Below are 24,135 nucleotides of genomic sequence, written 5' to 3'. Positions count from 1 at the left end.
CTATTTTCTCCAGAATGGGTCTTCATCTCTTTCCCCTTCCCCTCTCCCTTCCCCTCCTTCTCCATTTCCTTCTCCTTCTCCTCCTTCTTTAATGTTTCATCTTAATATTTCCTCTTAATCCATGCTATTGGTTTTCCTCAAATGTCTGATGACCTTTGAAGGGCCATGTTAGTATGTAGGGATATTTTGTTTGTCCATTCTCTGGCTTCTCACCCACTGGTTGGGCTGACTATGGGTTCCATGAAAGTGGAGACCTCATGTCAACAAATCACCTCCATTTAGGGAGCATGGGTAAAGAATGCCTCCACAATTACCAAAATAAAGCAGACTTTACACTTGTGTTGGAGGTGTGAGAAGTTCTGTGTATTCCCCTCTAGATAGAGCTGCCATCTCTTTCTTCCTCTGTTGTGGAGATCTGGGGTTCCCTCAGGGTCCTTCTGCCTCTTGCCATGACTCTTTCCAAGAAGACCTTCCATTCTGTTCACTGTTTCTTCCTACAGGTCTCTGTTTTGGCCAGATGGGCAGGAGGAGGGGGGCAAATGCCAAGAAGTAGAAGGAACATCTGCTGCCTCAGTTGCCCCAACTTGGAGCCTGGTTTTGCCAAAAACAAACAAACAAAAAAACAAACAAAAAAACAAAACAGCTCCCTTCTCTTCCAGAAGAACGACTCTCTTCCCTGGCAAGCCTTCTTCTATACATATTCCAGATTTCTTTTCTACTACTCCAGTTTATCCATCCATCCAATCCCAGTTTACTTTCTCTTCAGGAAATTTATTTTTAAAGTCTCTGATCTGCTAATGATACTCTTACTGCTTTCAGTACTACCATAGTTTTTTTTGTTTGGTTGGCTTTCTGTTCACTTTTGCCATTCCAATCAAATCTTGAGAGAACAAGAAGGAAATCATATATGATCAATTTACCATCATGAATTGGGAGATATCACCTGAACTCTTGATGATCTCAGGGCTTTTTAATCTTAGGAGAGAAAACATGGTTAAAATTCTGATTTTGGAAACTTAGAAACACTTAACCATTTGAGATTTGACAGGATGTGATCTTTCTGCCTTCTTCAATACAGATAAGTAACTATTTTATTTTTCTCCCCCTTCTTTCCTTCATTAGACAGATGGAAGGAAAATATTTCCCCTTATCCTGGAAATGTTTGAAGATTAAACTCTGTCTGCCTAGAAGAAAGGAGGATCACTTTTCATTTGTTTTCTTGGTTGGTTGGTTGCTAGTAATTTGGACCCTATTGGTAAAGAATAAGAAAATACATTTTCAGGTGAGGGTATGTTGAGAGATAAAGATAGGGTAAAACTGGGAATTGTGAAAAGCCTGTGGAAGGATGGGACCAGGAGAGAATGAGACAGCTTTGAGACAGAGCCTTGGACATCTAGGAATTGAGTTGAAAAAGTTGTCTAAGAAAGGAGAGATCCTGTCAGTAGGGAAGAACTGTGAAGTAAGGGGCATTAAATGCTCAGCTGATATCTCAATTTCGATAATGTAATAATGACATAAATATAAACAGCCATATAAATAGTGTGTACTTACTATGTTGCAGACACTGTGCTAAGTGCTTTACCCATATGGTCTCATATCATCCTTATAACAACCCAAGGAGGTCGGTGTCCTGTGCTGGATGTGGTCTATTGCCATTTAACATATGCAATTTCTTTCTAGGTACCTTCCTCTACTGCTGGTTTGGGAAATCTAAAAACTACATTTCCCAGATTCCCTTGAAGCTAGGGTTCTGGATACAAAAACCTGTGAGAGGCAATGGCCCCAGATTTGGAAGGTGAAAGTGAGGTGGTGACTATTTGCTTGCTATTGTTAGTGTTAGCAAGTAAAGTTGGATGGCTGTGAGTGTTTGCCACAGAGAATTCCACATTTCAGTGTCTGGTCACCAGCTCTGTGGGGGTGAGAAGCAGTGGTGGCCAGCAACAGCAGCTTTGTGGACTCATCTTCATTTTATAGGTGAAGCAAATGACACTCAAAGGGGTTAAGTATCACACTAAAGGTCACTCAACATTAAATGGTGGAGCTGGATTTGAACCTTGGTGTATCAGACTCTAAGACCTCTGCACTTAACCACTACACTTTATTCTTTCTTGTTTTCTTTCTGAAATTGGCTAATACTAATATAGACTGTTCAGTCGTTAATATTCAAGGGTAGTCCTAAGAATGGTCCACCAGCAAAAGAATATATGCTTTCAGGATGAGTGGGTCAGGACTATGCCTATAGGTTCCACTGAGGTCATCTTTTGCCTTGATTTCATTAACCAAGGTGCTCTGAATGAGGTAACCCAAACCTCCCAAATCATTCTACCAGATCTGAGTTTTCTATGGATCTTAAAAAGTAAATTCAATTAACTTTGTATGATATATGTAGACATGTAGGTGGGAGCCTACAACTTCTTTTTGAAATCAAAATAATGAGAATACTCTTGAACCTGAAAACAGGATACTTTTGCGATTTTCATATTCCCATAACCTACCCCCACTGATACTTTATTAAAATGTAGGTAAAAGCAGAATATCCTAGAGGCAAGCAAATGATGCAGAAGATATGTTTTGAGAATTCCTGTTTTCCCAGGTCAGAAACAGTTCATTGCTATAAAGATATTTGTTCTTTTAAGAAAAGGAACTTGTGAATGGTGGCTATTATACATCTGTTTGACTCAAATACTAATAGCAGCTAGATTATTCAACATAACTAAAAGGGACTCTGTGAGGAGGGGGATAAACTGGGAATTTGGAATTAACCGATACACACTTCTATACAAAAAATACATAAACAAGGACCTACTACATAGCACAGGGAACTATATTCAATATCTTGTAATAACATAATGGAAAAGAATCTGAAAAAGAATACATATGTATCTATATATAGATATATCTGAATCACTCTGATGCACACCCAAAACATTGTAAATCAACTATACTTCAATTTTTTAAAAAAATTTTTTAAAGGGATATTGGTCTCATGAAAATCAGCTGAGCTTCCTCCTGTGATATCTCCAGTCTTGTGAAGAGGAAAAAGTACTATAAGGATGTGCTAATGGGCATCTTATTTTAGATGGAAATGCTTTGTTTCTGCAGTAATACACTCATGATTCTGTGCGCATTTGAGCTGCTGAGCTCAGAAAAGCTTAGGGATTACCTAGCTTGTGCTCTTAACCATACATCCATTGCTCTATGCACACGCTAAAATCACAGACACTCCACTTCAGATTACAATGAGCAAGGTAAGCCCGTTGTAATTGGGATGAGCACTGAAGTCTGATGTAGCAGAAATCACTTGTGCATATTATGGAGAGGACCTGAAGAGTTCTGGTTGTTATTTCCAAGCACTTAAACTATTTATCTAGTCTGGATGAACGGAGGGTACCCAAGATCTAATTGAAAGTGTTTGGGATTGGGGACGTTATGTGATAACATATTGGGGACCTGGGTTGATTCATACATTGGAGGAGGGAGAGAGTGAGAGAGTGAGATTCATACAGGGTGAGAGGGCTAGAATAATACACTTCAACCTGGTACTTCATAAAAATGAATTTCACAGGCCTACCCTAACTACATCTGAGCATCAGTCCAACTGGGCCCAGAAAATTCTCTTTAATCAGAAAATCATTCAAGAGTATTAAACGTTCATATGACTGCCAGGTATTTGTATGTGAAACAGTTCTAAATATAGTCACTGTAAACTTCCATTTGTCAGGGGTCTTGGTGTGTACAATTTATTAAGATCTCAGGACGATAAATCTGTCCTTGCTTTAAAGGGGTAATTTGCAATCTGAGTTTGGGATCTCAGCATAATGCTGTTATAGAGGTTCGTTGTGAATTTATGAAAAGCAATACTCACTTTTCCATGGGAATAAGTCATATTTTTCCTAAAAGGAATTAGTGGAAACCTCCAACTCTAGTACACTCCAAAGATACTTTTTTATCTTGCGTTTCTGAGCAATCACTTTTTTGGCAGGCTCTTTCACTCATGTGAAACAGAGCTAAGAAATTGATAAGCAACAACAAAAAAGGCCTCTTAGCAGTAAAATAATGTTCACAAAGTCCAGGTGCTCAAGGGCATGCACTTTACCTACAAAAGAATCTCTTAGGTGCTCAGCAGAGCCTCTTCACTCATATTTTGCCCCAAAATCAATGTACTTGATTATCTGGTTATAAAACAGATTGGAAGCAGCAATTAGAAGGGATTAGAAGGTAGCTACTACAGATACATGCTGAACTACAGGAATAGAAATAAATGCTATAAATGTAGAAATAATAATTCAAAGAGCCCAGCGGGATGAGGTCATATCACATATTGGGAAACAGCCAGCACCTCAAATTCCTCAAATAAACTCCAAGTGCGTATATTATTTCCTAGTATAATCATGTTCCTAATGACAGCCCTAAGGTACCAAGGAGGTATTTGGAATTCTCTTTTCAAGATGCAGGGAAGAGTGAAGCATATTTTAGAAAGGTTACTGTTTAGAAAGACCAAACCTAAAATTGACAACTGAAGAGATAAATTCTTGAGTTGTTTAGGCCTCCTCATATATCCAGATGAATTTATTTCCCATGGATGTCCCATAGCCAGTGTTTTACTATGTGAGATTTTAGTTGAGAAAGAGAAAAACGAAAAGGTTTTTTTTATCTATTCACTGCTACAAGGTATGTGTATATATGAACATATGTTAGTAAATTTTATCGACATATGTGTGTACATATATAAGGATATAACATTGTTATACTGTTTAAAGTGAGTACATATGGGTATGTATACATGCTCAAGCCAAATCTTTCTGTGGCCAGAAAGTTTATAAAAATATGGGAAGGTTTAGATCTTACAATCTGATTAGACATTCAGTTTTGCCATTGCTTAATAAGTCAGGATAGGTATTACATCACCTGTGTATCATGGCTTCCCTTCGCCCGTTAGGAAATTGTGTTTTCCTCGTCTGTCGGAGATTCGTCAAATACTCCAGACACAAGCTTTGGAAAATAAAGTATACAGTTTTTGAAGTTCATTTTAATGATGGATTTCCCAGACTTAAGGATCTGGAACTGAGAGGTAGGGCAAAAGTCATAATAATAATACCTAATGTTTAACAACTTGGCCATTTACAAAGCACTTTCACTGATATGTTCCATTTGGTTGATAACGGTCTTAAGTCATTTAAAATCTATAACAATTAACACTTGGTTTTGTTTTGTTTGTTTCCTTTATTTTTTTGGTTTTTTTTAAGAAACTGGGTCATTCACCCTGTGGTGGAATCCCACAATCTAGATTTGGCTGATGAGTCCACATGATATCATTTAACATATTCCTCTATTCTCCATAATTTTGTAAACTGGTATTTACATAAAAAGGCTTGATTAGATTCAGGTTCAATTTTCTTAAAGGATACCTCATAGGTGGGGCTATGAACTTCCCATTGAATAGCATTGGAAGGCTTATAGTGTCTGGCTGTCTTTCCATTAATGCCTTTAAGATTGATCAGTCAAATCGGGCACCGTCAACTTGATCCATCCATTATAAGACTCCCCATCAAAATTTACCTAATGCTTTGAGCAGTCATTGAGCATTACCTAGAATAGACCCATTTTTCTCACTGGGTGTTCCAAAGGGTAATTTTCTAATTCCACTATTCTTTATGTATTTATTAGCTGAAACTTTATAAAGAAAAACTTGCCCTTGTCAACCAGTTAGAAGCCCTAAAGTACATTTAATACAGGAAAGGCAGGATAGCTGTAAAGCCCATGACTTTTACTGCCATGCTATCCTGGAAAGATATTGCTTTCCTACGGATGTAATCTGATAGGCATCAGAAGGTTCTAGCAGTGGAGGTCCGCATCCTTAGATCCCAAGACAGTCTATCCAGATTGATCAGGATTCCTGTTGGAATTCCAGGATTCCTGGAAGATGGAATGAGAAGATTGGGCCAAGCTTTAGGGAGAAAAGACTGGCAAAATTTAAGCAGATTTTCTGGCCCCAACCTGGAAGGCTAATGCAAGCACAGAACTGGAGTATGATGGGAAAATAGGACAGAGACCCAAGGATATGGACCTGGCACCTGAAAGAGGGAGGAAGAAGAACATCAATGGGCCTGAGACTGTCTAGAGTCTTGACTCAAGCAAGAAGGAGACTGAGCCCACGTGTGGCTGGGCTTCTTGAAGGGGATGGGGAATGAAGAATAAATGTGGGACTGACCTGGAGACAGTGTTCTGAAAGGTGTTTGAAGGGCCTGGGTTTGGGTGGTTGAAGGATTGTGCTGTTCTACCTGGGTCTGGAGATGACTCTGCCTTAGTTGGTTTGGCACCAGCCACTCCACATAAACCCTAATTGAAAACTCCATATCCTTCTGTGACAGAACCAAAAAGACCTGATTTCCAAAGGGACATATCCCAAGGAATTGGAGCCAATACTGGCTTCATATAGCCAATACATTCACCGCTAGTTCGAATAGTGGTACACGGTCAGTGAATCCTCCATCACCTTTTTGCCCACATCTGATCCTACTCCCGTCACAATCACATAATTCTCAAAAACAGTGGAATTGGGGTGCTTGAGATTACAGAGCCATGCTCCCTGGGCCAGAGAGACTAAGAGGTGTAAATGCAAAGAACCGCTGAGGCGTCTGTTTATCCCCTGGGCATCTGACCCTCTCTCCACTTGGGTGGCGCCTTTCAGAGAACCATACCCATTATATTTAGGAATTGACTGCTAAAAACTGAATCGCTCAACCCAATTAAATTAAAATTTATTTTCTTCCTGCTGCATTACTTACACACTAGAGCACCAAGAATTATTTTTAGACTTAAAAATAGCAGTTTGCTGGTGCTTGCCATCCAATTTGTAACAGATTTCCAGAGATTAACACTTGCAAAGATTTTGGCCACGTTTAATCACAAAAGTAATTCTGTATTCTGTCAACACGCTCAGCTCAGGGGATAAAAATAGCGGTGCAATCTGGTTGGGTGAGTCTTGGCCACAGGGCTTTGCTCCCAGTTGCTGTTTTAATGTTGTTACGGAATTGCTGTCCTCCTTTAAGGGCATGTGTTTGAAATCCAACATAGGAGGGTGGTAGAGTATCTGATGTGCTGTTAGGCTCTGTGAGGCCCTCAGCATGCTGGAAATGAGACCTTTCCACACAGCAAATGAAGGGAGTAATTCTGTCTGATTATCTGACCAGATTTTCCAACTGAGAAACTATGTAATACATGCTTTAAAAAAAAGTACTTTTGATAAAAAGTTATCTCAGTAAGTGAAAACCTCTCTGACAGCCGTCTAGGACCTGGCTTATCTTTTCTTATGGGTGGCCTCTAATCTACCCCTAAAAAGGGAAAGAAATACCAGTAGGAAGTGCATCAAGCAGCACATGTCAACGTCCACCCTGATTTGGTGTCGTTTTCTTGTATAATTCCAGGTCTTTAGATCTGCCAATATGAAGCTGTGATGCCCCACAGGAAATAAATGTCACTACAATCCATTTACGTCAGTCATCCTGTGAGGTTTGATTCTGGACCTCGAAATTCCAATGTTCCCAAGTATCCCTTATTCCTGCAGTAAATTTTCAAAGAATGAAGAAAGGGTCCACAGCTGCCCACAGAGAGAAGGTATGAGAATTCAAGTCTCTCTCTCTTTCTCTCTCTCTTTTTTTTTTTTTTTTTTTAAGAATTTTCAACCTTCTGTGCTGCTTTTGCAGCATCTGAAATGATGGTTATTCATTGTTCACCTGTGGATGAAGGTCTTGGTCGCAAAACTCCAGAGACTATAAGATATAGTCCTCCTTTACCTGACAGCCAGTGTCCCAAGAAGACATATAGATCCCTGGTGCTTACAACTAGGATTTTAAAAAAATTGCATATGAGCATTCTGGCCACTCCAGAGGCAAGTGAATTCAACATCTCTGGGAGAATGACTGACTCCTGTCAGGGTCCCCTGTAGCCCTCCCTGCCTACCTTTCCTTCCAAGCCCTCCTCTCTGCCATCTTCATGAAGCCCAACTACCAACTCAGTCAACACCAATCCCTAACTTTTCTGACGTCTCAGGAAATATATTTTCTTAACGGATCAGTTATATGATGTCTTACCTCGATTGACATGATTTTTCTTTAAACCAGGGCATTTTAGAGCTAGGGGAAAAAAACCAACACTTTAAAGGACATCTAGTTCAGGATTTACCCAAAGTATAACCTAAGAAACCCTGTTTAGAAGAGAGGTATTATGGAGAAAGGATTATTAGTCTTCTAGGGCTGCTATAGCAAAGTACCACGGACTGGGTGCCTTAAACAATAAACATTTATTTTCTTAAAGAGCTAGAGACTAGAAGTTCAAGACTAAGGTGTCAGCAGGGTTGTTTTCTTGTGTCAAGGGGGCCTCTCTCCTTGACTTGCAGATGCCCACCTTCACCCCCCTTCTTCACATCATCTTCCCTCTATGTATATGTCTGTGTCCTAATTGCCTCTTCTTTTTCTTCTTTTATTTTCTTCCAGTTTTATTGAGATATAATTGACACACAGCACTGTACAAGTTTAATATGTACATAATGATCTGACTTACCTACATCATGAAATGATAATCATAATAAATTTAATGAACTTATATCATCTCTTATAGATACAAAATTAAAGAAAAAGAAAATAATGTTTTCCTTGTGATAAGAACTCTTAGGGTTTACTCTCTTAACAACTTTCATGTATAACACACAGCAGTGCTAATTATATTCATCACGTTGTACATTACATCCCCAGTTCTTACTCATCTTGTAACTGGAAGTTTGTACCTTTTGCACACCTTCATCCAACTCCCCCTCCCTCCACCCCCACTTCTGGTAACCACAAATCTGATCTCTTTTTCTGAGTTTGTTTGTTTCTAAAGTATAATTGACCTACAACACTATGTTAGTTCCTATTACACAACATAGTGATTCGATTTTTCTATATATTTCAAAATGATCACCACAATACGTCTAGTTACAATCTGTCACCATATAAAGATATTACATATATATTGACTATATTCCCCACACTGTACATTTCATACCCATGACTCATTTATTTTGCATCTGCAAGTTTGTACCTCTTGATCTCCCTCACCTATTTCTTTCCTTCCCCCCAGGTCCCCCACCCTCTGACAACCTGTTTGTTCTCTGTATCTACAACTCTGTTTCTGTTTTATGCTTGCTCATTTGTTTTGTTTTGTAGATTTCACACGTAAATGAAACCGTACAGAGGAAGACAAATACTAATTGCTTTTTCTTTTAAAGGTACTAGACAAATCGGATTAGGACCCACCCTAATGATCTCATTTTAATTTAAACTGTTTAAAGAACTTATCTCAAAATCCAGTCACACTCCGGGGCTTCCCTGGTGGTGCAGTGGTTTGGAATCCGCCTGCCTGTGCAGGGAACATGGGTTCGAGCCCTGGTGCGGGAAGATCCCACATGCCGTGGAGCAACTAAGCCCGTGTGCCACAACTACTGAAGCCCGTGCACCTAAAGCCCGTGCTCCACAACAAGAGAAGCCACCACAATGGGAAGCCCACGCATGGCAACGAAGAGCAGCCACCGCTCGCCGCAACTAGAGAAAGCCAGCACGCAGCAACGAAGACCCAATGCAGCCAAAAATAAATTAATTAATTAATTTTTAAAAATACAGTCACATTCTGTGGTACTAGGGGTTAGGATTTCAACACATGAATTTGAAGAAAGACAAAATTCAGCTTATAACAACAATCAAACAACTTTGGGGAACATTACTGTGAAATTCCCAAGTCATATTGGCTAAATTTCAAAGGTTCTCAGAAGCCGTTGAGATAATAAGCTGGTCTAAATATGTTTAACCCATTGTTTCCAAAATATGTTTGACTTATGATACTTTTTTTCCTAGATAATTTTTATTAAGTTCCTACAGAACATAATTTAGAAATGCTGATCCTACCTATCCTCCCCATTTTACAGATGAGGAAACCAAGGCCCAGAGATGCAAGTGACATGGCTAACATCAGTTCTTCCTCTCTGGGCTTTCCCTATTATTTCTGACCCAACATCGAAATGCCAGAAGAACTTGTCTGGCAAAGATAAATGCTCGTCAGGGGCAAGAGATGGAAATTGGAATCGCAATGCCAGGCTTCTTTTGGGCAGACTGAGGAAGATGGGAAGGACTGCTTTCAAGGTCATACAGCCTTTCCTCCTTTTCCTGTATGTGTCTCTTAATCCTGTGTGTTGTCAAGACAGCCCTCGGTGCTCATTTTTAACAGATCCCACAGGGATAGAAATATTGGGGGGATTTTCTCTGGCCTCTACCCTTTGAGGAGTGGCCCTGGCTCTCAAACTGCACACCTGGTAATTCCATTCACCTCAAAAAACAAAATTTAGAAATGCTGACCCTATCTATCCTCCCCATTTTACAGATGAGGAAACTGAGGCCCAGAGATCCAAGTGACGTAGCTAACATCAGTTCTTCCTCTATGGGCTTTCCCTATTATTTCTGATCCAACATCAAAAATACCAGAAGAACTTGTCTGGCAAAGAATTTCCTTTGGACTTGTAAGAGGGAGCCCCAGAGCTTTTGTGCTGCTTCTCATGGTGTCTGGGTTGATGATTGGGAAGGGCTTTGGAGATAAAGTGCTCTCAAGGAAAGGACTCAGGTTATCAGGATGGGGTACTGCCTGCTCAGGACTGACTGGGGAAATCTGCACATGACTGTATCATGTAAAGATGTCCAAGTGAAACTGTGCACCTCAGATTGGGACTTGAACCCAGATGCCAGGACTCGAACCCAGCCCAACCCAGACTGGGACTTGAACCCAAGCAGCTGGAGCTCGAACCTGGCCAAAACCCACGGTCTTCCAACTGAGATCACACACCTGGTTTAAAGACTTAATGAAGCTCAGGTTCTTAATGTCTCATTGCAGAAAGAATTCAGCGAGAGACAAAGTGATAGGTAAGAAGTGGATTTATTTAGAGAGAAACACACTCCACAGACAGGGTGTGGACCATCCCAGAAGGTAAGAGGGGCCTTGGGAGAAACACTCCACAGACAGGGTATGGGCCACCTCAGAAGGTGAGAAAGGCACCAGGGTATGGGGTTGTCAGTTTTTATAGGGGTGGGTAATTTCATAGGCTAATGAGTGGGAGGAGTATTCAGCTATTTCAGGAAGGGGCAGGGATTTCTAGGAATTCAGTCACTGCCCACTTTTGATCCTTATGGTCGGCCTTAGAACTGTCATGGTGCCTGTGGGTGTGTCATTTAGCTTGCTGATGTGTTACAATGAGCATATACTGAGGCTCAAGGTCTAGCAGACGTTGACTTGTCTGCCATCTTGGACCCATTTGGTTCTAATCAGTTTATATCATGTCCTTGGGCTATGTCATTCTTTTAAAGGTTGTGCCCTGCCCCCTTCCCTCCTGTTTCACAAGGGGATGATTTTGCCACACAAGAATTTCTTCTCTTTTGATTTTTATATGCATTGCTAGATATGAAACATCAGACATACTAAATAAACCTGAGAATATTAAATGAGAGAGAAAAATCTGCCTTTAAAAACCTCAGCATAGGGCTTCCCTGTTGGTGCAGTGGTTGAGAGTCCGCCTGCCGATGCAGGGGACACGGGTTCATGCCCTGGTCCGGGAGGATCCCACATGCCACGGAGCGGCTGGGCCCGTGAGCCATGGCTGCTGAGCCTGTGCATCCGGAGCCTGTGCTCCGCAACAGGAGAGGCCACAACAGTGAGAGGCCTGCGTACCACCAAAAAAAAAAAAAAAAAAAAAAAAAAAACCTCAGCATAAAAAAATATCTACAATAGCATTCATTCTTCCCTCCAAAAGAGCCAGTCTTTGCATGATTATTATCTCCAGCAATTTTTATTGAAGACATTTCTGATTTTTTATTTTAATGGGCTTTCTGAAATCAGATGTGATGCCTATTATTCTTGCATGGCTGTTTTTTAAAAAAAAATAAATTTATTTTATTTATTTATTTTTGGCTGCATTGGGTCTTCATTGCTGTGTGTGGGCTTCCTCTAGTTGCAGTGAGCAGGGGCTACTCTTCGTTGCGGTGCACGGGCTTGTTGTTGCGGTGGTTTCTCTTGTTGCAGAGCACGGCCTCCAGGTGCAAGGGCTTCAGTAGTTGTGGCACGTGGGCTCAGTAGTGTGGCTCGCGGGCTCTAGAGCGTAGGCTCAGTAGTTGTGACGCATGGGCTTAGTTGCTCCGCGGCATGTGAGATCTTCCCGGACCAGGGATCAAACCTGTGTCCCCTGCGTTGGCAGGCAGGTTCTTAACCACTGCACCACCAGGGAAGCCCCATGCATGGTTGTTTTATTCTTGCATGTTTTTCAAACAAACAAGGGAGCCAAGGGACCTGGGGATGCTAATAATTCTAAAACCCTCGAGCCATGACAGCAGGGCCTTCAACACCAATATGGAAGTGGCAGCAAAAAGACAGTGCTGAGGCCCGATTGAGTGTCCTCTTGGTCATCAGATAAATGCTTAAACAAAGCTTGTCTATATGTATTCTGCAGCAACAGATTGTGTCTTTGGCCAATGAGCATAAAAGTGTTCCAATGTAGATATGGGTTAGCAGAGACAGCACGGATGTGAAAAACAACAGAACCAGATGAGACGTTCAGAGGATTGTCTTTCCTTTTTTTCCCTCCTTAATTAAATAATTTCCATTTATTAGCTGCAAGTATACCCCCCAGCTTGGGGCTGGGATATGGTTCTAAGGGAAAAAACGTGTGATCTCCAAAGTATTGACTCCCCACCCCCATCTTTCACAGATTTATCGATTGCTACCTTTATCCCTAGGATCATATGTACACCATCCCCTCCTGATCTGGCCAGCCACGGCAGGAGGAATTTCTGATTGGCTTATGAATTAGACAAGGATCTAACATCTAGAGACACGTCTGGGGCCTGAAAGGGGCTCTTGGTGAACTGGTGTGGACCATCCATGACAGAAGGCCCGTGTACTGAATGAAGCACTTGGAGAACAATTTCAGCTAAAAAAGAAATCAAAGAATGCTGATTGGTTTGGTAAACAGTCACTTCCTGGTTCTCTGTACAGTCATTCCAGTTACCTCTCTTTCCTCTTACTCCTACTTTCCTATCTGTCTGTCTTCCCCCAAGCCCCCCAGTTTCCCATTGTCCTTATTCTATTCCACTTCACTGAATATAAGTGTATTTATACCTCTGAAGCTTGGCTCATTCATGCAGCTAAACTCATGGATATCTTATCCATCCACTGTGGAGAAAAGAGAAAAGAAAAAAGGGGGGAAGAAAGAGAATTGCTCCTAAACTGTGAAGCCATGATTCAAACAACCAGAAAGACCTAGACTCAAATCCCTGTCCTGCCTTTTACTAGCTGAGCGATTCTGGAAAACCTGCTGAACATCTCTGAGCCTTGGTTGCCTCGGTTGCCAAATGGGCATAAGAACCCTTACATTTCAAGGTTGTTGTTAGGATTAGAGATCGTGTGTAGGTTACTAGCTCATAGTAGATGTTGAGGAGACAGTTGCTGTTAATATCTAACATAGAGTTATATATACAATCTGATATCTGTTTTTCCCATTTAACACTGTAATATGAGCATCTTCCCATGTTTTTCAAAACTTTTTGTAAACATCATTTTTAAGTGCTACAGAGCAGCACATCATATGGATGTACTATAATTACATAATTTTTTCTTTATCTTTGGACCCTGAAGTTTGGTTTTGTTGTTGTTGTTCTTTCTTTTTTCTGTTATAAAGTGTGCTACAGTGAACATCTTTGAGCATAAAGCTTTATATTTATTTAGGCACACTTTCCATGGGCTTTGTTCCTAGAAGTGGAATTACTATGCCAAAGCTTAAGGACACTTTTAAGAGTCTTGGTATATAATGCCAAATTTCTTTCCACAACTCCTACGAGCCACGTGTGTGGCCTGTCTCACTGGACCCTTGGCAGCCAGAGCAGACACCATGGGTTGTCTGCCCAAGGAACATTGTTTTCCCTTTTTCCTTGTTGATAGAGATTTAGTTGGTCCAGGTGACCATACTTCCTCTGGGAATAAACCTGGATTAGTCTAAACCAACCTTGGTCATCTCATTTCTCTTGCCAGTGATTGGGCTAGAGGTGAGCATATGACCCAGTCCTGGCTAAGGAGATGAGATGTGAGGTTTACTGGGTATATATTTTTCATTTTTATTTGCAGCAATATGGATGGACCTAGATATTATCATGCTAAGTGAAATAAGTCAGAGAAAGACAAACATCATATGATATCACTTATATGTGGAATCTAAAAATTGATACAAATAAACTTATTTATAAAACAGAAATAGACTCACAGACATAGAAGACAAACTTATGGTTACCAAAGGGAAAAGGAGGGGGAGGGATAAATTAGAAGTTTGGGATTAATAGATACACACTACTATATATAAAATAGATACAAGGACCTACTGTATAGCATAGGGAACTATATTCAGTATCTTGTTATAACCTATAATGGAAAAGAATATGAAAAAGAATATATATATATGTATATATACCTATATGTATATATATAACTGAATCACTTTGCTGTACACCTGAAACTAACACAACATTGTAAATCAACTATACTTTAATAATTTAAAAAAAGCATAGTGTCCTTAGATACACAGAGAGTTGCCTCAAAATGATTCATCTTTTTGAGTTCTTCTTAAATAAAATCCATTATCAAAAAAAAAAGAGAGAGAGAGAGAGAGAAAGAGGGAAAAACAGTCTCTTTTCCTTCACTGGACAGTGTCATGTCTGCATGCCAGCTTAGGGACAAAACCAGTGAAGGATGGGGGCTTGATGATGTTATGGAAGTCCTGAATTAATCAACCCAGGAACCCCCTTCCTTGGGACTTATTTTCACTTGAAATCACATACATGTTATTTAAGAAGTTTGATTTGGTTGTTTTGTTATTGTCACCTAACAGCATTTTAATGGGAATGCCAGCATTATAATTACTAAAAAAAACCTTTTGCAAATTAATTCACACACAAAAATAGCAACTTAATTTTGTTGGAATTTGCTATTCTTTTAATTACTGATGAGATTACATGTTTATTATTCATAAGTTTATTAATAATTTGCGTGTTTTTTCCTAATTTATCTGGAAAGATTTTTCGGAGATCCATGGTCTGCAGAAGAGGGTCATTTGCAGGTGGACTGAGCAAGGTGAGGCATCGAGGGAACAGTTAAAGTCATTCTGGGACGGAGCTCTGCCACTCGTTTTCATACAAATATGCCTCCAACTTACCAAGTGTCTTGAACTCACTGAGATGGGCTCCTATCCAAAATATGGTAAGATAGAAGTTGATCTTTCAGGACTGTTTGTTTGTAGAAAACGAGACCTTGGGGAGGACTGTCTCTCAACATGGAGAAAGGAAGTCTAGTGGGTAAAAGGAAAGTAAGACACGTGAAAGTGAAGGAAAGGTTGAGCGAGGACAGACACACACTAATGACCCACCGTACACGAGCTCAGATAGCATTTCTCCCTGCTTGCTCCTGACTTTCCCAGTTTCAAGCCTCTCTGTTCCCCCTTCGCTTGCTGCATTAGGCTTATGCATGTGTCTGCTCTAGCTTAAGAAGGTTTTCATTCGATTTTCCATATAGAGAAATGTTTTCAATTACTCCGGTTTTGAAATAAACTTTGAGCACAAACATTGGAGCAGGAGTGTCTGATTCATCTCCCAGAAAAGGGAACATATGAAAATGATTCGCACTCTCTTTTTATTAGCCCATTAGAGATTTACAGAGTACTGAGTCATCAGTATTAAGGTAATGTCTAATGGTCAGATAATTAGAAATTTAAATGGCCTGGGTTTAATAGGAGGTTTTCAATATTATGAATAGTCGGTGAATCCAAGCTCGACTGAGAAATACCCCCAATGAAGTCTTGCCAACGAGGACATGTATAATACATGGGTAAGGTTGTTTTATAAAAGACTTATTGACTTTGTGGTCAAGGGTCTAGTAGCTTCCATCAAAGTCTCGTTCTAAACCATCATAAATTAACAGATCAATAGTTAATGGTACTGCTAGGCAAGTTTAAAGCCAAATAACTCAGATCCCAAGACAACTCCATTTTACTCATTTGTAATTCAATGGCACTTTGGTAGACAAATTGATGTTTGTTCGGCCAATTTGTACATCCCAAGGTCCTCAGCCCGAATCTCCTTCCCTTAAGCCCACAAAAACCATCAGCAGAGTGTGGCTCACTGATCCACAGCTGACTCTCTTTTGTTTTTGTTGAGACATTTTATTACCCGAGTTCCTGCATTAGCAGCATCTCGTAGGATTAGAGCTGATAATCTGTGGTAGGTAGGATCCTTAAGATCTCGACCAAATCAAAAAGTGGACTCCATACCAAAGTTGGGAGCAAGAGAACATGAGAATGTATGTGAGAAAAGAAAAAAAGAGAGTATTTTTAAAAGCAATATAGGGCACTTTGAGAATGTGTGGTGTGATGTGTACGTGCCATGTGGCCTGTGTATGTATTGGTGGGGGTATTTATGCCACTTTAAGTTGCCTGTGTGCTGTGCCCAGTACTTGGTTATTTTCAAAACAATATTGCTCTAGCTTTAATGTGAATTCTGCTGGAGGGAAGAGAATAGAGAAAAAAATAGATCATTTGTGCTTCTGGCTGCCTACTCTCTATATGCAAAATTATAAAATAAACAAGATCTAAAAATAGTACTTTCTTTGCTAGTCTAAAGAGATCTTGCACTAAGCAATGAATTGTAAAAGGCTCTGCTTTTTTAAAAAAATTTATTTATTTTTTATTTTTGGCTGCACTGGGTCTCTGTTGCTGCACCCGGGCTTTTCTCTAGTTGAGGCGAGCGGGGGCTACTCTTTGTTGTGGTGCACTGGCTTCTCATCGCCGTGGCCTCCCTTGTTGCAGAGCGCCTGCTCTAGAGTGCAGGCTTAGTAGTTGTGGCACACGGCCTTTGTTGCTCGGAGGCATGTGGGATCTTCCAAGGCCACGGCTCGAAGCTGCGTCCCCTGCATTGGCAGGCGGATTCTTAACCACTGTGCAACCAGGGAAACCCAAGGCTCTGGCTTAAAGGAACTAGGTAATGAATTGGATTCACATGGGAAGGATATAGGAGGAGGCAAGATTAACTTTGATGAAGGGCTCAGATTCAGATGAGCGTGCTGATGTTGGTTGGGGAGGGTGATTTCTCAGTTCTGGGGTGATGTCTGGAAATGCGGCTCACACACTCCCAGTCATGAGCTTTTCTTTTCCTTCCCTGATAAAGCTCTGGGTGGACAATATCGCTGCCGCTGCCCATTTAGCTACAAAAACAGTTAATTCTTTTTCTTTTTTATATACAGTTAGCTATTTCTTTTTTTTTTTTTCAAACTGAAGTATGGTTGAGTTACTATATTATATAAGTTTCAGGTATACAACATAGTGATTCCCAATGTTTAAAGGTTATACTCCATTCATAGTTATTCTAAAATATTGGCTATCTTCCCTGTGCTACACAATATATCTTTGTAGCTTATTTTATACATAGTAGTTTGTACCTCTTAATCCCCTACGCCTATCTCATCCCTCCCTTCTTCCCTCTCCCCACTGGTAACGACTCTTTTGTTGTCTATATCTGTGGGTCTTTTTGTTTTTTTAGACTGACAATGTTTCCTCAGCCCTGACCAAAGTCTGACTGCCTGACTTTGGCAGTATCGGCTCATAAGGCCTGAGGTTTCAACAGCCTCCTCTCTCCCCTCCAGCCCCAAACCATAGGAGTTTGCATCTGGCATCCAATCCACAGTCAGTATAGCACCTACCTCAGACCCAATTCCCAGGGCCTACGGCAGACCAACTGAATGAGAATCTCTGCAAGTAGGACCCAGGACTGTACATGTTTACAAGGGCTCTGATTCTTATGCTCAGTGTTTAAAAACTGCAATCTCATAATTTCTTTTTCTTTCTTTTTTTTTAACATTTCTAGCTAGGATCATCTCTGTGTTTAAAAAACAAAACAAACAAACAAACGAAAAAGAAAACTACTTTATAAAAAGAAGAGTGTTTTGACTAGATTCTAGAAGCATTGATTATTTAGTGACATACAGTCTCTAACTGGCCATCTGACTATGGCTCGGTTTGGATCTTGGCTAATCCAAATTGGGTCCCCCAACAGAGGCTCCCTGATCAGTTCCACAGTGACTGTTGGTTGGGGACCGCGTGTACCAAGTACTCCTTATTCTGTTCTTCAAAAGATGTGTCACTGGGCCAAGAGAAGAAATGATGTCACAAGACAAAACAAGCTTCCCATATACGAATCAAGTCTCTGCTTTTAATAAAACTATGAAAATTTCTTTAGTGGCTTTAGTACTATTAATTTCTTTTGCATATTCTATGCAGAGCCCTTAACCCGAAGGATAATGAACTTAGCAAATTCTTGATTACTTACAAATTCACTTTGTGGATTTTCTAAAGTTTTTATTCCAAGCTCAAAGTCTCCAGCACTCAGAGCCCTGACAGATTGCCATCTCCCAATTAGTTTAAGCTAAACATGACTGGAAAGATACATCTGCTATATAAGTAAGGATTCCAGATTTTGCTACAGTTTTGGTTCAGATCTATGGTTTTCAATTAAGGGCTACTGATTGTAATCATTATTCACAAGTGTTGAATGAAAGATCCAGCTTTTTATACATACCTCTATTTTTAAATTTTAAATTATTTTAAAATTTTCTAACTTTAGTATATGTGCTGCCGAAATGAGCACATGTTTTTGTTGTTATTCTCCCTCTTTCATGAAGATAATAACATACGATGATTAGAAAGTGATTCTTTTTGTGTGTGTGTGTGTGTGGTACGCGGGCCTCTCACTGTTGTGGCCTCTCCCGCTGTGGAGCACAGGCCCCGGACGCGCAGGCCCAGCGGCCATGGCTCACAGGCCCAGCTGCTCTGAGGCATGTGGGATCCTCCTGGACCGGGGCACGAACCCGTGTCCCCTGCATTGGCAGGCGGACTCCCAACCACTGCGCCACCAGGGAAGCCCTAGAAAGTGATTCTTAATCCAGGAATTATTTAAGCTACATAACGGATTCTTGTCTTCATGGAAGACAACTTCTCAAAGTTTACCCAGCACAGAAGAGGGGGCCCTTTAAGAGCAGGGCAAAGTGTGATTTAAATCTCCCCTCACTTTCTACTGGGAAGACACAGCTCCTTGGCCAGCTTCTCTCTTGAGCTCTTTGTTTCTGCTCCAGCTTCATCCCTGCATGATCTGCCATTTGTCAAGTATCCAGACTGGAAGATACCCCAACATTCTTCTCTTCTCCTACCCCACCCCCAACTCACCCCCCAAAACTCCTAGCTAGATCCATGTGCCCCTGAGCAGGACTCCAAGGTCAAGCCTGCTCACGGCTGACCCTCCCGCCTCAGCATCATAACCAAGGGTTCCCAGCTCTGACTTAACCCTATGGACTCTGGTGGGACTTAACCCAGGCTTCTCCTGGACCATCTCATTCCGTGTATTATTAGCTTTATGGTGACTCTTTCACCACACCCGGAAACTCCCTAAATCGTATATTTGTATTCGTTAAAATCTCCTTGCATTTAAACGGTTCTCCGCTGAGGTCAAATGTTTTTGAGAATGAGCTGGTCTCTAGTGACTAGAGCAGCCATATAATTCATCATTCACATCTGAGCACCACTGAAGGTGAAGGGAGATGCTATCTGGATAGGATGCTGGGGCCACAGATTCAAGGAAAGAAGACACACAGTCATTTTAGTAATGAGGCAAACAATCATCTCCTGCAAGGATTCTGGAGTCATGTCCTTTGGACTTGCCATTGGGGAGGGAGGATAGTCAGAGCAGAGTGGACTGAGAAAAGTGGAGAGGTGGGAAGAAAAAGAGGGAAAGAAGAAGAAGCAAAGTGGGAGGAGACAAGAGAAAGACTGAACTCATTTTCGTATAACCTCTGATTGATGACGTCACAGTCTTTAAAATACACTAACTAGAGCCTCTGCAAGAAGAAGACCAGAGAATGAACCAAAGTATCTAAGGTAAGATCACCTAAGCTGAGCCCACAATTAATCCAGCTGCTAAATCCTTACCTCATATTCTGATTTCTTCCCAGTGTACCTTATGGGTTGTGACTAATCTTAGGTTTGGGCAAAGTAGTTACATATGTGGCTGGAATAGAGAACTACAGACAGCCCTCCCTATCCATGAGTTCCATATATGCGAATTCAAGCAACTGAGCACCAAAAATATTTGAAAAAAATTCCAGAAAGTTCCAAAAAGCAACATTTGAATTTTCCACATGCTGGCAACTATTTACTTAGCATTTACATTGTGTTAGGTATTATAAGTGTCCTGGAGATGACAAAGTATACAGGAGGATGTGCATAGGTTATTTGCAAATACTATATAAGGGCCATTTTATATAAGGGACTTGAGCATCTGTGGATTTTGGTATCTGTGGGGGTCCTGGAACCAGTCCCCACTGTATACCAAGTGATGCTACAAACAGATTTCCACCTCTTCTTTAACCTTGTAATCTTTCTTCCAATGAATTAGTCATCATCACTACCTCAGGCAAGGAATGACTCTGCAGAAAGCAAATGCCACAAAAGGAGTCAATTGTTAGCTTTTTAGTTTTTGACCTCTTGGCTTCAAGAGAACAGAAAGAACTGAAGCATGTACAATAGATGTGGGAGAAGAAGTGCTGAGTAATAACAAAGAAGCTTTCCCAGTCCACACTGCTCCCCATCCTCTAGGCTAAAATGCCCCCCTTCCACCAACCAGGAAAACACAGGAAGTTACGAGAAGAGAGTAGACTAACTAGATGGTGATGAGTCCTTCATGAAAAAGATCTGCACCCTGATCCTTTCCTGGGATGAAGCAGAGAGAACGTCCCACAGCAGAAATTTCAGATACATTTGGGAACAGTAGTACAGGGAGACTCTTGGAAGGCGGTAAGAACTGAAGGAAATATGGCTGTCTACTGTGTCCTGGCAGATCAGTTTGAAAAAGCCCCAGGGTAGATCTGTGAGTGGAAGGGCCCCGGGGGCAGTTCTGGGGAGGTGGAATGATTCTTTTGTATTCAAGAGTGCCATGGAAATGACAGATGGCTGTGGATGGCCTTATTGGGTGTGGTCCCAGAATGGCATGGAAGCATCAGGATTATCCTGTGTGCCCGAGAGGGTCCTGAGAGTTAACTGACCCAGAGGCAGAGCCAAAGTTGCTGTGATATGTCCCATACAAGGGATGACTCAGCAGTGACCAGCAAGTGTCCACATCCCATCTAAGCAGCTGTATTAGTGCAGAGAGATGCCAGCTCTGGTGAGATGCTCTCCCGCCACTAACCTTCATTCAGTTCTGAAAGAACTGAAGTTAAGTTTCTACTGCCTGGAAGAAAGGGGTGTTATTATAAGTATTAACTTCCTGTACAGAAAAATGAACTTACTTTGTCCACAACTGGGTTTGTGATCTGAAATTTGCATGTACTACTTATAGAAAGATGTGTTCCTGCACCTCATCCCATGTCCTTCCTCCTCCAAGTCCAGACAGGATGCCCCATGAGGGCGCCAGTATCCCTTGTTTTCCCTAATGCTTTTGAACAGTGCACCAATTCTGTGAACTAGTCGCTTTGTGTTGATTTTATAGCCCCGATTGCCATGGAGAATTTCTCTCTCAAGTCTTTCATTGTTTGTCTGTTTTATGCACCATTTCCCTCCAGAAAATAGCCATCTGCTCTGAAATCAGTATAATTGCATCACTTCTATGTACTTTTCATTTGAGGTTTGACCTTAGATCATGTGGACTTCTAAATACATGAGGCTAAAGAAAATATTCTTATCTAATTAGTCATGACCCAACACATCGGAACAAACTACATGAAATAAGATAACCTGGAGTGAGGGGTGGGGAGCCTTTCCTTGTTAGAATACACACACACACACACACACACACACACACATCTTTACACACACAAGGAGTAAAAAGAGAAGGTTCCCCTACCCTTTTTACTGGCAGAGAACTCTACTGCCATTTATGCTCCAGAAGTGTGAATTTAGACATAAAATTAACCTCATAACTGTATGTTTAATATTTTAGCATTAATTTAGCTTCATAAATATGTAGCAGGTAAGATTTTTGAAATCCAAGTTATCAAGTGTGCTAAAACATAACTCATTTTATGTTTCTATAACTTTACAGACTTAGTGTATCAAGGTCCCTGTTCTCCACAGACATTCTAAGTTGGGGGAAGGCTGGGGCCACTAAGCAGTGGAAAGGAGTGGCTTGGTGTTCACTGATCGCTGAGATGTAGCATGTACCATCTGGTCTTTGGACATCACACCAGATGGCCTCTGGTTATAGCTCAGTGTCCTCGGTTGCTCTCTGGCATCAGATTATCATGCTCACGTACTCTGTAGCCCTCATCCCAGCTGAAAGCCCCTTTGGAACCATTGCCCCCACCCCCGTGTCCATCACCCCTTTGACACTCCTAGGAGCAAGGCGAACTTCCTCCTGTATGTGTGCAGGAGAGTCAGAGGGCTGTGAAAAATCCTCTTTTGTTTCTATTTTCCTTCTGTATGGTTCCTGCACCATGCCACCTTGACTATCTTTGAGTACCATATTCTTAAAAATTACCCAGGACCTTGGCTCTGGGTAACTGAGGCCAGTACCTCAAAGCTACAGTCTCTGATATAAGTTTAGAATATGTTTTTAGGAATTCAAAAGCAGAGTCAACTTCCTTGTTTTTCCCCCATTCTTTCTCTTCTCCAGGGCCAATGAATGGCACTCCTGATCCAAAATAATGGCACTCCTGATCCAAATGAATGCAGCTGACATAGGAGGCAGTAGAGAGGGGAAGTCATTGCAATCAGGAGCAGGATGAGGGGACCGTGGTTAGTATGACAAAAATGCTATCCCACTTCAATCTCTAGGGTTGGCTGCTTCATTTGCACACATGAATCATTTCCTCTGCTCTCCGAGTCCCCACATTGCTAAGGTCTACTTTCTTCACAGGTGTCATGTCTGTCCTCTTATTCTCTGGCATTTTCCTTGCTCTGCATTCCTTTGACCTCTCATCTTTATAATCCTGCCTCTCCTCCTGATGCTGTTCTGGTCTGTGGGTGTTGCCTGGTAGAAAAGGAAACAGTCAATAGCTGCTGTCTTTGGGGCTTTCCTTCTCCCTCACTTCTCCCTCCTTTTTTCTTTGCCTTTCTTCCTTCTTGACTCAAGCTGTCAACTGTCACACAGGTAGCTGCTGCCAGAAGTGAGGTTGGCAAATCCAGCAGGAGGCTGGCAGAGGACATAAACCTTCATGCTCTCTCCTTGACAAATATCACAGAACCCTGTTTTCTGCAGAGTAATTGCCTTATTGACTATTGTCAATTTTCTTCCTTAAATTTTAAATTTTTTAGGGTGAAATTTGATTTTTAAATGTTTTCTGCACTTGAAGCATAGCTTTTAATCATGCTTTGAGGGGAAAGCTATCTCTGTAACAACACAACTCTAAAGAGGAAACATGATTATCAACTCTAAAGAGGAAACATGATTATCACAGAGTTCACTCCTATCAAGGCCTTTAGAAATGTTCTCCTTCAAAAAGGGAAGGAGACCATGCTTTCATAAAGCTTAGTGTAGTCCTAAGAGGTATCTTCCAAATTGACCTTTCAAGACAGCCCTTGTCTCCTCCATAAGGAAAATCCTTTTACTATTAAACTCCCTCAATATTAAGTGCAGATCTGACTAGTATTCCTCTTAAGAACAGACTTAGTCTGTGGGTTCAGAAATTCTGTGTGTGTGTGGTGTGTGTGTGTGTGTGTGTGTGATGTGTGTGTGATGTGTGTGTGGCGTGTGTGGTGTGATGTGTGTGTGTGTGGTGTGTGTGTGTGGCGTATGTGTGTGTGTGTGGTGTGTGTGTGCATGTGGGGTGTGTGTGTGTGTGTCTTTAATGCTGTTACTGTTGTGCTCTCAGTCACTTGTGCTGCCTCACACATTAGGCTGGAGTAATTTGGCAGGCAGTTCAATTTCAACTGAAAAATTGTATGACTTCAGAGAAATGTACATATCCTTGCATTTTGCTTTTATTTTTCCAGTATCCCAAAATGAATTATAAATGGTCCCTATAACCAGTTCATTTCTGAGTTGA

The sequence above is a fragment of the Kogia breviceps genome, chromosome 3 (genome assembly GCF_026419965.1).
Source record: "Kogia breviceps isolate mKogBre1 chromosome 3, mKogBre1 haplotype 1, whole genome shotgun sequence".
NCBI lineage: Eukaryota > Metazoa > Chordata > Mammalia > Artiodactyla > Physeteridae > Kogia > Kogia breviceps.
This window is presented reverse-complemented; position numbering follows the sequence as displayed.